Source organism: Salvelinus sp. IW2-2015, linkage group LG24 (assembly GCF_002910315.2).
Source record: "Salvelinus sp. IW2-2015 linkage group LG24, ASM291031v2, whole genome shotgun sequence".
NCBI classification, from domain to species: domain Eukaryota; kingdom Metazoa; phylum Chordata; class Actinopteri; order Salmoniformes; family Salmonidae; genus Salvelinus; species Salvelinus sp. IW2-2015.
In genome coordinates, this window is record NC_036864.1 from 8,458,745 (window position 1) to 8,471,623 (window position 12,879).

Sequence of the window (12,879 nt, forward strand, 5' to 3'; positions counted from 1 at the left end):
TATCACACGCCCGGCCGCAGACACACCACACACACTGTCACACACACACACACAGTCACACACACAAACATTTCTACATACACACACACACACAGAAACACATCATTCTTAACACGCATGAAAACTATGCATACAGCAGACAAAGGCAATCACACATTTATTGAGATAAAGGAGTGCTGAAATGGTTTGAGATGCCAATCATTCCGAGTAAAATTTCCAGTCTCTGCAGTTTAAAAGCAGTAGCCTGGAGTGAAAAAGCTTATTTCAATCACACTTTAAATTTCCTGTTTTCAGGCATTACAATTATCCCTGATTTCAGAAGCGAAGTAAATTACAGTGTAACTGTAAAAATAATAATCACAGCCATCTGAGAAAGGTAGATAGAGATTTTGGTAAACAACTTAGCCTGATTAAAATTAGACCATTAGAGAGTGGAGTAATTTAGAGTCTCACTCAAAGGCACAGAGAACTGAATCAACTGTTTTGGGAAAAAGGGTGTATTTAATTATTCACTTTAATTTCCATTATACCACACATCCTTTAGATTGTGATGCAGACTGCATCGAACATTATCCAGCGCAACTTAGTGTCATGGAAGTATCTGGAATAAATATGTCAAGGTGCTTTACTGCCGAACCTCACATTCAAATGGCTGAACCCCATAATCCCTGAATTCTAATGGAAATGGGTCAAGTTGGCATGATATGCCAGTTGCGTGCCTACTGCCTCTACCAAGCTGGAATCCCATGGTCCAAGAGAGCAGAGCAGAGAGCATTATGGGTAATATTATGTATCCAGGCTTCCAGGAAGCCAGCGGTGCTAAAGAGGATTGACTTTATCAGAATGGAAATATGCAAATCCAGATTATAGGATGTGTGTAGCGAGCGTTTCCATGTTAGCCATATCCTGTTGTTGGAGACGGGGAGGRTAATGCTCTCTACTCTCTACTCTCTGCTCTTAAGAAAAACCTGGTTGTGTTTCTGAGTGACGCGTGCTACAGTATGTCACACACTATGGCCTGGATCGTGTCCTTCGGAAGGAGAATAGCCACACACCATTTGATGCTGCCATATATACACTGAGTGTACAAAACAATAGGAACACCTGCTCTTTCCATGACATAGACTGACCAGGTGAATCCAGGTGAAAGCTAGGATCCCTTATTGATGTCACTTAAATCCACTTCCATCAGTGTAGATGAAGGGGAGGAGACAGGTTAAAGAAGGATTTTTGACATGGATTGTGTATGTGTGTCATTCAGAGGGTGAATGGGCCAGACAAAAGCTTTAAGTGCCTTTGAACTGGGTACGGTAGTAGGTGCCAGGCGCATCGGTTTGTGTCAAGAACTGCAACGCTGCTGGGTTTTTCACACTTATCAGTTTCCCGTGTGTATCAAGAATGTTCCACCACCCAAAGGACATCCAGCCAACTTGACACAACTGTGGGAAGCATTACAGGCAACACGGGCAAGCAACACTCTGTGGAACGCTTTCGACACCTTGTAGAGTCCATGACCCAACGAATTGAGGCTGTTCTGAGGGCAAAAGGCGGTGCAACTCAATATTAGGAAGGTGTTCCTAATGTTTTGTACACTCAGTGTGAGTGTATAGGGACTATTTTGCAGGACTGCCATGGATGAGCATCAGATGTTGGTTTAAATTAGAGGATGTGACCGATGCCGGTCAAGATAAATTTTAATAAATAAAAGATGGCCCTAGAGCCAGAACACAGTGAAGAGGTACGGGTAAATGTTTCATCCGCCCAGCAACCATTACAAAGCAGCTAAACTGTAGTACATTGTTGGTACACTGTGTTCAAGCATTCGTCATCATATTACCAACCTTGTTAAGTGTGTACTGGAGAGGTTATCGTGCAGAGAGGTCTTGGTACTAGAACACAGTGATCAGGTACATGTACTTGTCCTCCCCGATCCTCTAGGGTCCGTCCACCCACCATTTAATAAATGTACAGAATATTGTTGGTACACCGTGTACAAGCATTCCTCATCTTATTACTACCAGCCTCTTCCAGTGTATAGGAGAGGTTATCATGAAGACAGAGAGAGATGTGAGTGTGTGTAGGTCGTGGGAATTGAGGGCGTGCCCCCTTAGGTCCAGCCTGGAGGAACAGGGAACATCTAATGGAAACCAATTACCTGCCTGGTGATMAGAGGACTCAYTGAGCTACGGCTGGATATCATTCTAAGGTGAAGCCAATGTGAGTTGGGAGCTGGAGGGTGTGTGTGTGTGGCGGGGGGAAAACAGTACAGGGAACTACAGGGAGGACCTGCAGGGGCAGAGAAAACATTTACAAACAGCTCTCAGACCAGCGAGCGGTGGACGGGTCATTACGACACTCAATGGAACGAAACAAAGTGATGCGCCCTCCACCCGGCAACGCTCGCCACGGCAACGCTCAACCACAAAGTTGTTTACAAGTCATCACGGCAGGCACTTACAGTGTTTCTCTCTATTTTTCTCACTCTCATCCCTTGCTCTTGCTCTCTGTGCACACCTCCTTTGTTTACTCCCTCCTTTTTAACAAACTTGCGTTAACCATTATTTTTTTTTGTACTGTATGTATATATATATATATATATATATATATATATATATATAAAAAATGATGGTCAATGCAGAAATGGTGAGTCGTTCTCCGTCTCTCTCACACATATATTGACTAAAAAGATCATACAAGAGTGAGGTTACTATGGGAACAGTCTGCACATGTGCATGAGAGTTCAATAATGACGATAAAAGCATCAACTCTTCAAATCTTTTCAATCAATACTCTAGCGAATGACTGGCTTTATCTTCGGTTATGTTCTTCTTACCCGTCTTTGAGTGCGGCCTTTCGTCTATGTTCATCCTTACTTGAATCACCATACAACTGATAGAAATATGCTGCATTGTATATTCTGACGGGAGATATTCATTCTTTGTCCCCTTGTCTACAACTCAAGGAGCCTGCCCTTGACCATTATGATCAACCCAGAATATAGCTCTAAGCGACTTTACCTTTTCCTCCTTCTGACGTTTTGTAATAACAAACCACCCAAGTGAACTGAACCTCGCCGGTAACAAGCACAGAGTGAATCCTAGCTAACAAGTATGATACACTGTTAAGGGGTTGCCATGTATCTTACTGTATCTTACTTAGCAGCTTAGCAGTATCTTACTTAGCAGCTCGTGGCAAGTAAAATTCTGTATTTCATATTACAGTACACCTACTGTAATATACATATGGTATCAAAGCAAGTACAGTGTAATGACACAGTACAATACTGTAGAATTGACTGTATTAAAAAAAATAAGTGTTACTGTAATCAGAATGAATGAATGAATGAATGAATGAATGAAATTCATTGAGGGAAGGGTTTGTATTTCACAGTATTTTACTGCAATTAAAAGGGATTGGTGTTAGCAGGATGGCTGCTAGGTAAAGTGTTTACTTTACAGCATATCAATGAATAATTGGTGTTTTATATCACTTGCTCTTCTAGAGGTCTTAACAAAGGCTTCCAAAATGGCAGTGAACACACGGCAAAACAGACCATTTAAGTTTTAAGACTTGCTGCCTTTCCTATCTGTCACCTATATATTTTAAATTTCATGGGGCAGTATTTTATACTGTTGATAACACCTAAAATTACTGTATAAATTATAGCTTTCCATTACAGTGTAGGGAGGCATCAGAGCAGAGGCCTGTCTCGGACAGCATTCATTTTTCCTCAGTCGCTCCGGCTCGTTTGAGAGGGAATGATCCCCTCATCCTCTCTTCCCTCCCTAAATAAGATGTACAGACTCTTCCAGCAGGGTTAGGTTATGTTACAGACCAGTATTTTGACCCTTTTATCATCATTCACCTCCAATCACCCTCACTTTCTCACACTCATCTCTCTCTACCTGCCCCCCCATCTCTCTCTCTCTCTTTCTCACTCTCTCTATTACACTCTCTCTGTTATCTCAATTCAATTTAAAGAGCTTTATTGCACGGGAAACATGTTTACATTGCCAAAGCAAGTGAAAGCTCTCTCTCTCTCTCTCTCTCTCTCTCTTCGTCTCTCTCTCTCTCCTCTCTCTCTCTCTCTCTCTGCTCTCTCTCTCTCTCTCTCTCTCTCTCCTCTCTCTCTCTCTCTCTCTCTCTCTCTCTCTCTCTCTCTCTCTCTCTCTCCAATATCTCTTTCTCTCACTCATCTCTCTCTATTTTCCTCTCTCACTGTCCTTCTCTCCCAATTTTAACAATCTTTAACAATTCTCTCTCCTCCCTTCCCTCTCATCTTTTCTGTGGCTATCCTCTTTCACGTTCTCTCTCCCTCTCTAGGCTTATTTCATGATTGGTGGGAGAGAGGCCATTTCCAAGGGCAGTGGGGCAGAGAGAGGAAAAGACAAAGTGAGAGCGAGAGAGGAGAGTTTCACCGCATTAAGAACAGATAAACGCTTGCCCTGTCAGTTTGGGAATAATCCTGCACACACACTCACACTGTCTCTCACACTATCGCACAAAGGCACGCGAGAGGGGCTCTAGGCTAGTAGAGACCCACTCTTCCGTTTTCTGACCTTGCCTAGAACCAAAGGAACAGAGGGACACATTACAGAGCATGACCAACTTCTCAACCCGTGACCCTGTCCTGCTTTGTCCCACAGTCTGGGCTCCAAACCCATTCCTTCCCCTCTCCTTCAGTCCTTGCGTCTGGGATAAAAAACCATCCCATCCTCTCTCCCCTCTTCTGTTTCCCATAGTATGTGGTCTGTGAGCCGTGCTCTCTGGCCTTCCTCCAGTGACCTCCAGAAGCACCTGGTCCCCCCAGCATGCATAGCCAGAGAAGAGGAGGGTAGAGGGGGATCCGGAGCAGTACTTTCACCCCTGCCATGTGGAGCGGCCACGGGACATGAGACTGACCAGTGAACCATGAGGCCCAGCTCCAAGGTCACCCAGCCAGAGAGAGACCCATCTGGATGAAATACCACCGAATAAATTATGGGACACACACCTGACCAGACCCACACACAAACATGCTGCACACACACGCACATGCAAACAGACGCACACACACACACACACTCATACCATATCACTATACCTGTAGGACCCAAAAGGCAAGCCGAAAAACCTTGGCTCGAGACAGTTTGTTGTGCTCTCCTTGCATGTGTATACCTCATAAATACTGGATGGTACACTCAGTCACACATGACCCATACACACACACACCTGTCACACACACACCCCTATAACAGCCCCCTAGGGAGAGACAATGTAAGCCAGGGTCACAAATCTACTGCCAGGCTAGATGAGACCATTGCAGGTAGATCATTCGAAGTATAAGAGGAGGGGAGGGAAGAGGAGGAATAGAATTAGTAAATTGAAGGGGGGTAGAGGGGAAATTATGAGAAGGAGGAAAAGAGGTGGATCGGAGGAGGGAGGGAGGGAGGGATGAGAGAGTGCAAAGGAGGGAGAGAGAACAAGAGAGGGGGGTCTGGGAGATTACAACACCTGGTCAAGGACACCCTGAGGCACAGAGCCATCCATTACAACTGCTGCTGAACGGTAAGGCCTAAACGAGGTGTGTAAGACACAGAGGACATGGTTGGACCTATAATCATTCTGTAATTACGCACACACACACACACACACACCAGCACGGGGAAACAGCATACCCACAAACACTCTGTAATTACACACGCACTCTGACACACACACACACACCAGACAGCAGAAATAATGAGCTTATCTCCCCTAGCGCACGACTAACAGAGGTCCTGAGGACTTGCCACCAATTAGCACAGGGCCCTGGGGAACAGGGGGACAGCGATGATTACACTGAAGTTAATATCTCTCCCCTCATCCCTGTGTCACTTCATAGCCATTAGCCAATGACAAGTGTTATAGGCTGGGGAAGTTGGAGAGAACTTTAGGTAAGTTGCTTGGTAACAGTGTGGGTCATTTTCTTCATAGTATTGAAGGTAATTGCATGTCAACATGTATTGGTCCTATGACAGTTTCCGATGGTCAATAACGTGTATTGAATGATTGTGTTCCTTATGAAATGTAAATAACACTCTGACGTCTCCCGTGAAAGCTGTAAACAACAGCTGTGACACCATTCACCTCTGGAGCAGACTGTCCATTTCGCTGGGGTTAAACTGTGGGATTGAACACAAACACACACACACACACACCCACACAACCCCCGTTATACCTCATAAAAGCCCCAACATACACCTACAGATCCATCTCAGCCCATCCCTCAGGGTCAGCTCTATGTGTGGATGAAGGAAACCACCATACTAACATCAGTCACTTCACCCCCTCTACCGCTCATGTTGACGGTCACCTAAAACCATCGCCTGGAACCAATGGCTGTGTGGACCGTGATCTGATGAATGAGTCAGATGAGACGTTGTGCTATATAGCAGCCGCTTCCAGAACATTCACCGGGTTGTTGTAGTGAAAGAGTAGGTGTTGTCATGGACTATCACGGTTTAATAAAGGTTAGCCAGACGAGTGAGCGAGGACACACACTACACACACACACATCAGTTCCTCTGGTGAAACTGCAATAAAGTCAAATGGCGTGACTCCATAACCTGGGGGGGGGGGGGTGATACTAGTGGAAATGGGCTGGAAGGGGGGGGTACATGTTGCGCGCGCGTGTGTGTACTTCAGGCGTGTGTGTGGGTGGGGGCTTATAGAGGGATGATGCCAGCTAATTAAATTACATCTTCTCAAATTGAAGAGGCTCAGGAGAGGAGGAGCGAGACGGAGAGAGAAACAGAGAGAGAAAAAGAGAGAGCGAGGGAGTGAATAAAAGCGGAGGAGGAGAGGAGGAGAGCAGGGCATTAGCCAGGAGACGGAGCTAATGATCCAAGGTCGTGTTTATCTCTTTATGGGACTGGGAACGCTGAGAGGGAGCGCTGGGAACACCGTGGCTCTGGGAGCAGATGGGGTCTGAAGACAGGCCCGGAATATTCCAAATTCTGCTGGTGAATCAAAGACAAAATAGCAGATTCTTTCTGATTTTCTCTCAGTTTGTGTCTTTGAGGAGAGCAGGCTGATGAGAAAGACCTGTGTTTTATTTAGATTGAGTGACTGTAGCTGCTAGAAAACACTCCTGGTAACGGGTCCCTCTGCTCTGGCTGAACCACTGTCAAGCTCCAGCTACAGACGAGCGTAGCTTAGAGGCTACACCCACTCACACACCACACACCACACACCACACACCACACACCACACACCACACACCACACACCACACACCACACACCACACACCCCCACAGTCTTCTACGGCTTCTGATAGCCGACGGTGTCACTCCCTATATCCAACACCTCACCCCACTGTCTCTCTCACACCATTTCTCTCCCCAAATGGTGTTGCTTCCCTCTCTCTCCTCCTCCCCCTCCTCTTCATCTCTCCAGATGGTAGGTGTGCTGTGTGTCTCTGTTTAACCCACCAGGCTAGCTAATTTAACACTAATGAACTACTTTGTCTCCCAGCCAGTACAGACGATGACCGCTGACCTCTGTGGCCAGCCAATCAGATGACACAGCTGGAAAGGACGAACCCCTCTGATCCCGCCCCTCCCACCGAGCTACGCTGGAACTACTCTGTCAATGAGGAGCTTGATGCCAGACCGATGTACCATTTCTTATGCCAGAAATGTGTATTGACCTCCAGTGTATTAGGAACAGTATGGTGCACCATTCACTATGTCACACTGTTTCCACTCAGTGATTGTATTCAAAATGAGCTACACTAATAACACTGAACCAGCCTTTAATCCTAATGGTGACACAGTGTCACTGTGCTATTTATAATGATGCAACAATGGCCGACAATTCATACTGCACTGCAACATTATTCATCCCTAGTCTTGGTATCACCAACAGGAAGCCATACTCACATTCAGCTACTTTCCARTGCTCAGAATAACATTCATTGTGCAGTAAAGATTCTGTCAGGTGTGGAGTGTATCCACCTGGGTGTTTGGAGGAGACCCCACACTCAGGTGGAAATCAGACCTCTATAATTGGATTCCAGATTATAAATGTGCTCACCATTACACCACTTAGACCAGCTGCTCACCAGAGACAAATGCTGACTCTCCTCTGTCTACTGACTCTTCGCTGATGAAGCTTGGGACCAACTGTCCAAATTACACCATTTACTGATCAGGGCGGCAATCTGAGCAAGACAGGCAAGTTAATGAACAATTAGCTCATCTCTGCCTGTTCTGCATTGTATTAATTGGATTACGCACACCTTGACTGACCACAACAAAGCAGCTAATTGCTAACAAAATTGAGCAACAGTAGTGGGTAGCTAGCCTGTCTGTCAAGAGATTTTCTAAGTAGAGGCAGATAGTGTGTGTGTTTGTCTGTGTGTGGCAGGCAGGGAGCTTAAACTCACAGTCTGATACAATCACACACAAACACATTTTTATATATTTTATTTTAATCCACAAATTACATTTCAAAGGTCTTGGCTACAAGGACACTTAAGGATACAAACAGCACCTTCTTCTCCACACAGCTAGTGTCACGACTTCCGCCGAAGTCGGCTCCTCTCCTTGTTCGGGCGGCGATGGACGTCACCGGCTTTCTAGCCATCACCACTACATTTTTCGTATATTCATTTGTCTTGTCTTGTTTCCATACACACCTGGTTTTCATTTCCCCAATTAAGCTACTTGTACTTAACCCTCTGTTTCCCATCATGTTTTGTGTGTAATTGTTTCTTGTTAGGTGGTGTTAGTTTACGCGCTTTACTTTTATGTTCCGMTTTTTGAGCACGGTTGATTTATGTAGTTCTCTCGTTTTTTGGAACTATAATAAAAGTGCGCCTGTTCATTAATATCTGGTCTCCTGCACCTGACTTCGCCTCCAATACACCATCCTGACAGATAGGCTGTCCTAACATCTAAAACAGAGCCGTACTTCAACAGTTGCTTTGTTCCAGTCTTGGGCAGGCCTGCAATCTGAAGGTCACAAACACACACACAGCTCTGAACACAACATCAGCACTCAGCGCTATATAAAAAATGGAATAGGCACTCATATACACTCTCCCCTAGATAGAGCAGCTACACGAAAACCAGTGTGGATTAATAAAAGAAGGAAGGGGTCACGACCTTCTACGAGGTGGATGAGATTGGCTCAGTAAATCCATGCTGCTGCTGTCAGTCAAGCGGCTACATTTGTTCACTGCAAATTTTAACAAACTCCCTCGCTTCTTCTCTCTGTCTCTCTCCCTCTGCCCAATTTTTCCGACTCCATGTGGAATTGAACACAGCACAGAGTACACACTCACACACACACACGCACTCACACACGCAAAAAATATTGCTGCTCTGTGCTCTCTTTTTTCACCTCAAATTCCCACCTCTCAGTCAGAGCCAGCGTGGCGTGGTCTGAGGAGAGAATGGGGTGGTAGGTGCCTGCATGCCGCCATGACACTGTCCAAAACTCTAGGGTGTGCTGCCACTCAAACACACACATGGATTCTAGATGTAGCCTAATGTACCCTAGCCTAGCCCACAGCCAACCCTTTCTAATGGGTTGACAGGCTAACCTAAGGTGCAATCAACTTGGCAAACATATGCTAACGCTGGTAATTTTGGCAAACATTCGCTAACAGTCTTTTACACAGTCGACCTGTTGTTAGCCAGTTAGCATTAGTTCTGCTGTTCACTGATCTCTCTTCAGCACTCTCTCCAGAAGAACACGAGTCGGTGTCTTGGCACATCGCCAGCCAAATATGTACAGTGCCTTGCAAAAGTATTCACCCCCTTGCCATTTTTCCTATTTTGTTGCATTAAAACCTGTCATTTAAATTGATTTTTATTTGGATTTCATGTAATAGACATACACAAAATAGTCCAAATTGGTGAAGTGAAATGAAAAAACGTTATAAAAAATGTAAATGGAAAAGTGGTGCGTGCATATGTATTCACCCCCTTTGCTATGAAGCCCCTAAATAAGATCTGGTGCAACCAATTACCTTCAGAAGTCACATAATTAGTTAAATAAAGTCCACCTGTGTGCAATCTAAGTGTCACCTGATCTGTCACATGATCTCAGTAGATATACACCTGTTCTGAAAGGCCCCAGAGTCTGCAACACCACTAAGCAAGGGGCACCATGAAGACCAAGGAGCTCTCCAAACAGGTCAGGGACAAAGTTGTGGAGAAGMACAGATCAGGGTTGGGTTATAAAAAAATATCTGAAACTTTGAACATGCCACGGAGCACCATTTAATCCATTATTTAAAAAAGGAAAGAATATGGCACCATAGCAAACCTGCCAAGAGAGGGCCATCCACCAAAACTCACAGACCAGGCAAGGAGGGCATTAATCAGAGAGGCAACAAAGAGACCAAAAATAACCCTGAAGGAGCTGCAAAGCTCCACAGTGGAGATTGGAGTATCTGTCCATAGGACAACTTTAAGCCGTACACTCCACAGAGTTGGGCTTTACGGAAGAATGTCCAGAAAAAAGCCATTGTTTAAAGAGAAAAATAAGCAAACACATTTGGTGTTCGCCAAAAGGAGACTCCCCAAACATATGGAAGAAGGTACTCTGGTTAGATGAGACTAAAATTGAACTTTTTGGCAACCAAGGAAAACGCTGTCTGGCGCAAACCCAACACCTCTCATCACCCCGAGAACACCATCCTCACAGTGGCAGCATCATGCTGTGTGGATGTTTTTCATCGGCAGGAACCGGGAAACTGGGCAAAATTGAAGGAATGATGGATGGTGCTAAATACAGGGAAATTCTTGAGGGAAACCTGTTTCTGTCTTCAAGAGATTTGAGACTGGGACGGAGGTTCACCTTCCATCAGGACAATGACCCTAAGCATACTGCTAAAGCAACACTCGAGTGGTTTAAGGGGAAACATTTAAATGTCTTGGAATGGCCTAGTCAAAGCCCAGACCTCAATCAAATTGAGAATCTGTGGTATGACTTAAAGATTGCTGTAACACCAGCGGAACGCATCCAACTTGAAGGAGCAGGAGCAGTTTTGCCTTGAAGAATGGGCAGAAATCCCAGTGTCTAGACGTGCCAAGAGACTTGCAGCTGTAATTGCTGCAAAATGTGGGTCTACAAAGTATTGACTTTGGGGGGGGGGGGTAGTTATGCATGCTCAAGTTTTCCGTTTTTTTGTCATGTTTCTTGTTTGTTTCACTCCCAAAAATATTTTGCATTTTCAAAGTCGTAGGCATGTTGTGTAAATCAAATGATACAAACCCCCCAAAAATCTATTTTAATTCCAGGTTGTAAGGAAACAAAATAGGAAAAATGCCAAGGGGGGTGCATACTTTCGCAAGCCACTGTATGTATATGAGAGACAGACTCTGCCCATCAAAAATATGCAGATCAGTCTCTGTTCCCATGATCGCCCTCTCTCTCTGGGAGGGAGCTGAAGAGAGAGGGAGGGAGAGAGACACGGATAATCATTTCTGAATCCAGGCTGTTTTCAATTAGGACCTGTGATTCGGGGGGACCAATGCGTTGAGCAGAGACCAACAATTCAATCATTTGAATAATTCATTGTGAATGTTTAATGCATTTAAACGACTACAAACACCGTGTTCGCCCACTTTGGACACATCGCCCTTTCCAACAAAAACAAACGCAATATGTTGCCACTCTGTGTGTGTATGTATGTATGTATGTGTGTGTGTGTGTGTGTGTGTGTGTGTGTGTGTGTGTGTGTGTGATGAAAGGAGAGAATGAACACAAAGGGAGAGACCATTAACTCCTATTGTACAGAGCCACTTTTTAAGTCAATCATGTAAGGTGGTTGAGTGGTTCTATGGCTAATACCTCATCAGAACAGAGAGCAAGGACTGTTCCCCCTGTTCTATACAACGCTGTAATCCACAGAATTCAGGCTCCTGAATCCCTCTCTGTATTTACTGTATGAATGGCTGACACACACACACACACACACACGCACACACACACACACACAGTTAAGGCACCCAGCAGAGAGATGACCCGGTTCTTTCAGGTCTCTCTTTGTCCAGACATGCCAATCTAGGCTAGGAGATGAAATGAAAAGAGTGAGGAAGAAAGAACGAGTGAGCGAGTGACAGAGAGAGAGCAAGAGAGGGAGAGAAAGAACATGAGCGGGAGAAGGTGAAAAGGGGAGAGTGGAGACAGAGATTTGGAAATGGGAGCAATATTCGAGGGTGTTCATGTAGTGTTCATGTATATGTGAGCTGTTATCAGTCAAAAAGAACACAGGATGAGAGAATGCAAGTGTGAATGCATGTGACAAGTGAATAGAGCTGTATGTGGGTTAGACACAGGAAAGGGAGAGAGGGAGGGAGATGAGAGGGTGAGGAGGTTTATAATGGGGAAGGGGGAGTAGATGGAGGAATAGATTGGGGAGAGAAGAGGGTGAGGTAGAGGGGAGGGAGGAGGTAGAGAAGGGATGAGGGAAAGTATATCATGGGGGTTTAAGGAAAGAGATAATGGGACAGATCTGAGAGGAAGAGCGAGAGAAGGGGATATAGAGGAATAAGGGGGAGGAGGTAGAGAGGAGATCAGGCCATGAGGTTAGGGGAGGAGGTAGAGAGGAGATCAGGCCAGGGGGTCTGGGGAGGAGGTTTCGTTTTTTCCTTCTTCTGTTCTAAAATAACAACTTGCACAGACGCGGTATATTGAATTCCATGTTGCTCTCTCTTTTCCTCATGAGCCTACCCACGTGATTGTGTACCCTGGCTGGGCTGGGTGGCGGCATCATCGCACTGTTTGTGTGTCTGTCTGACATAATTACAACGTGTGTGTTTGGTCCGTACATTTCGTATGTATGTACGTGTGCTCTGTGGCCCTAGCACCGCTCGGCTCAGAGCGACAGAGGCAGTGAGTGG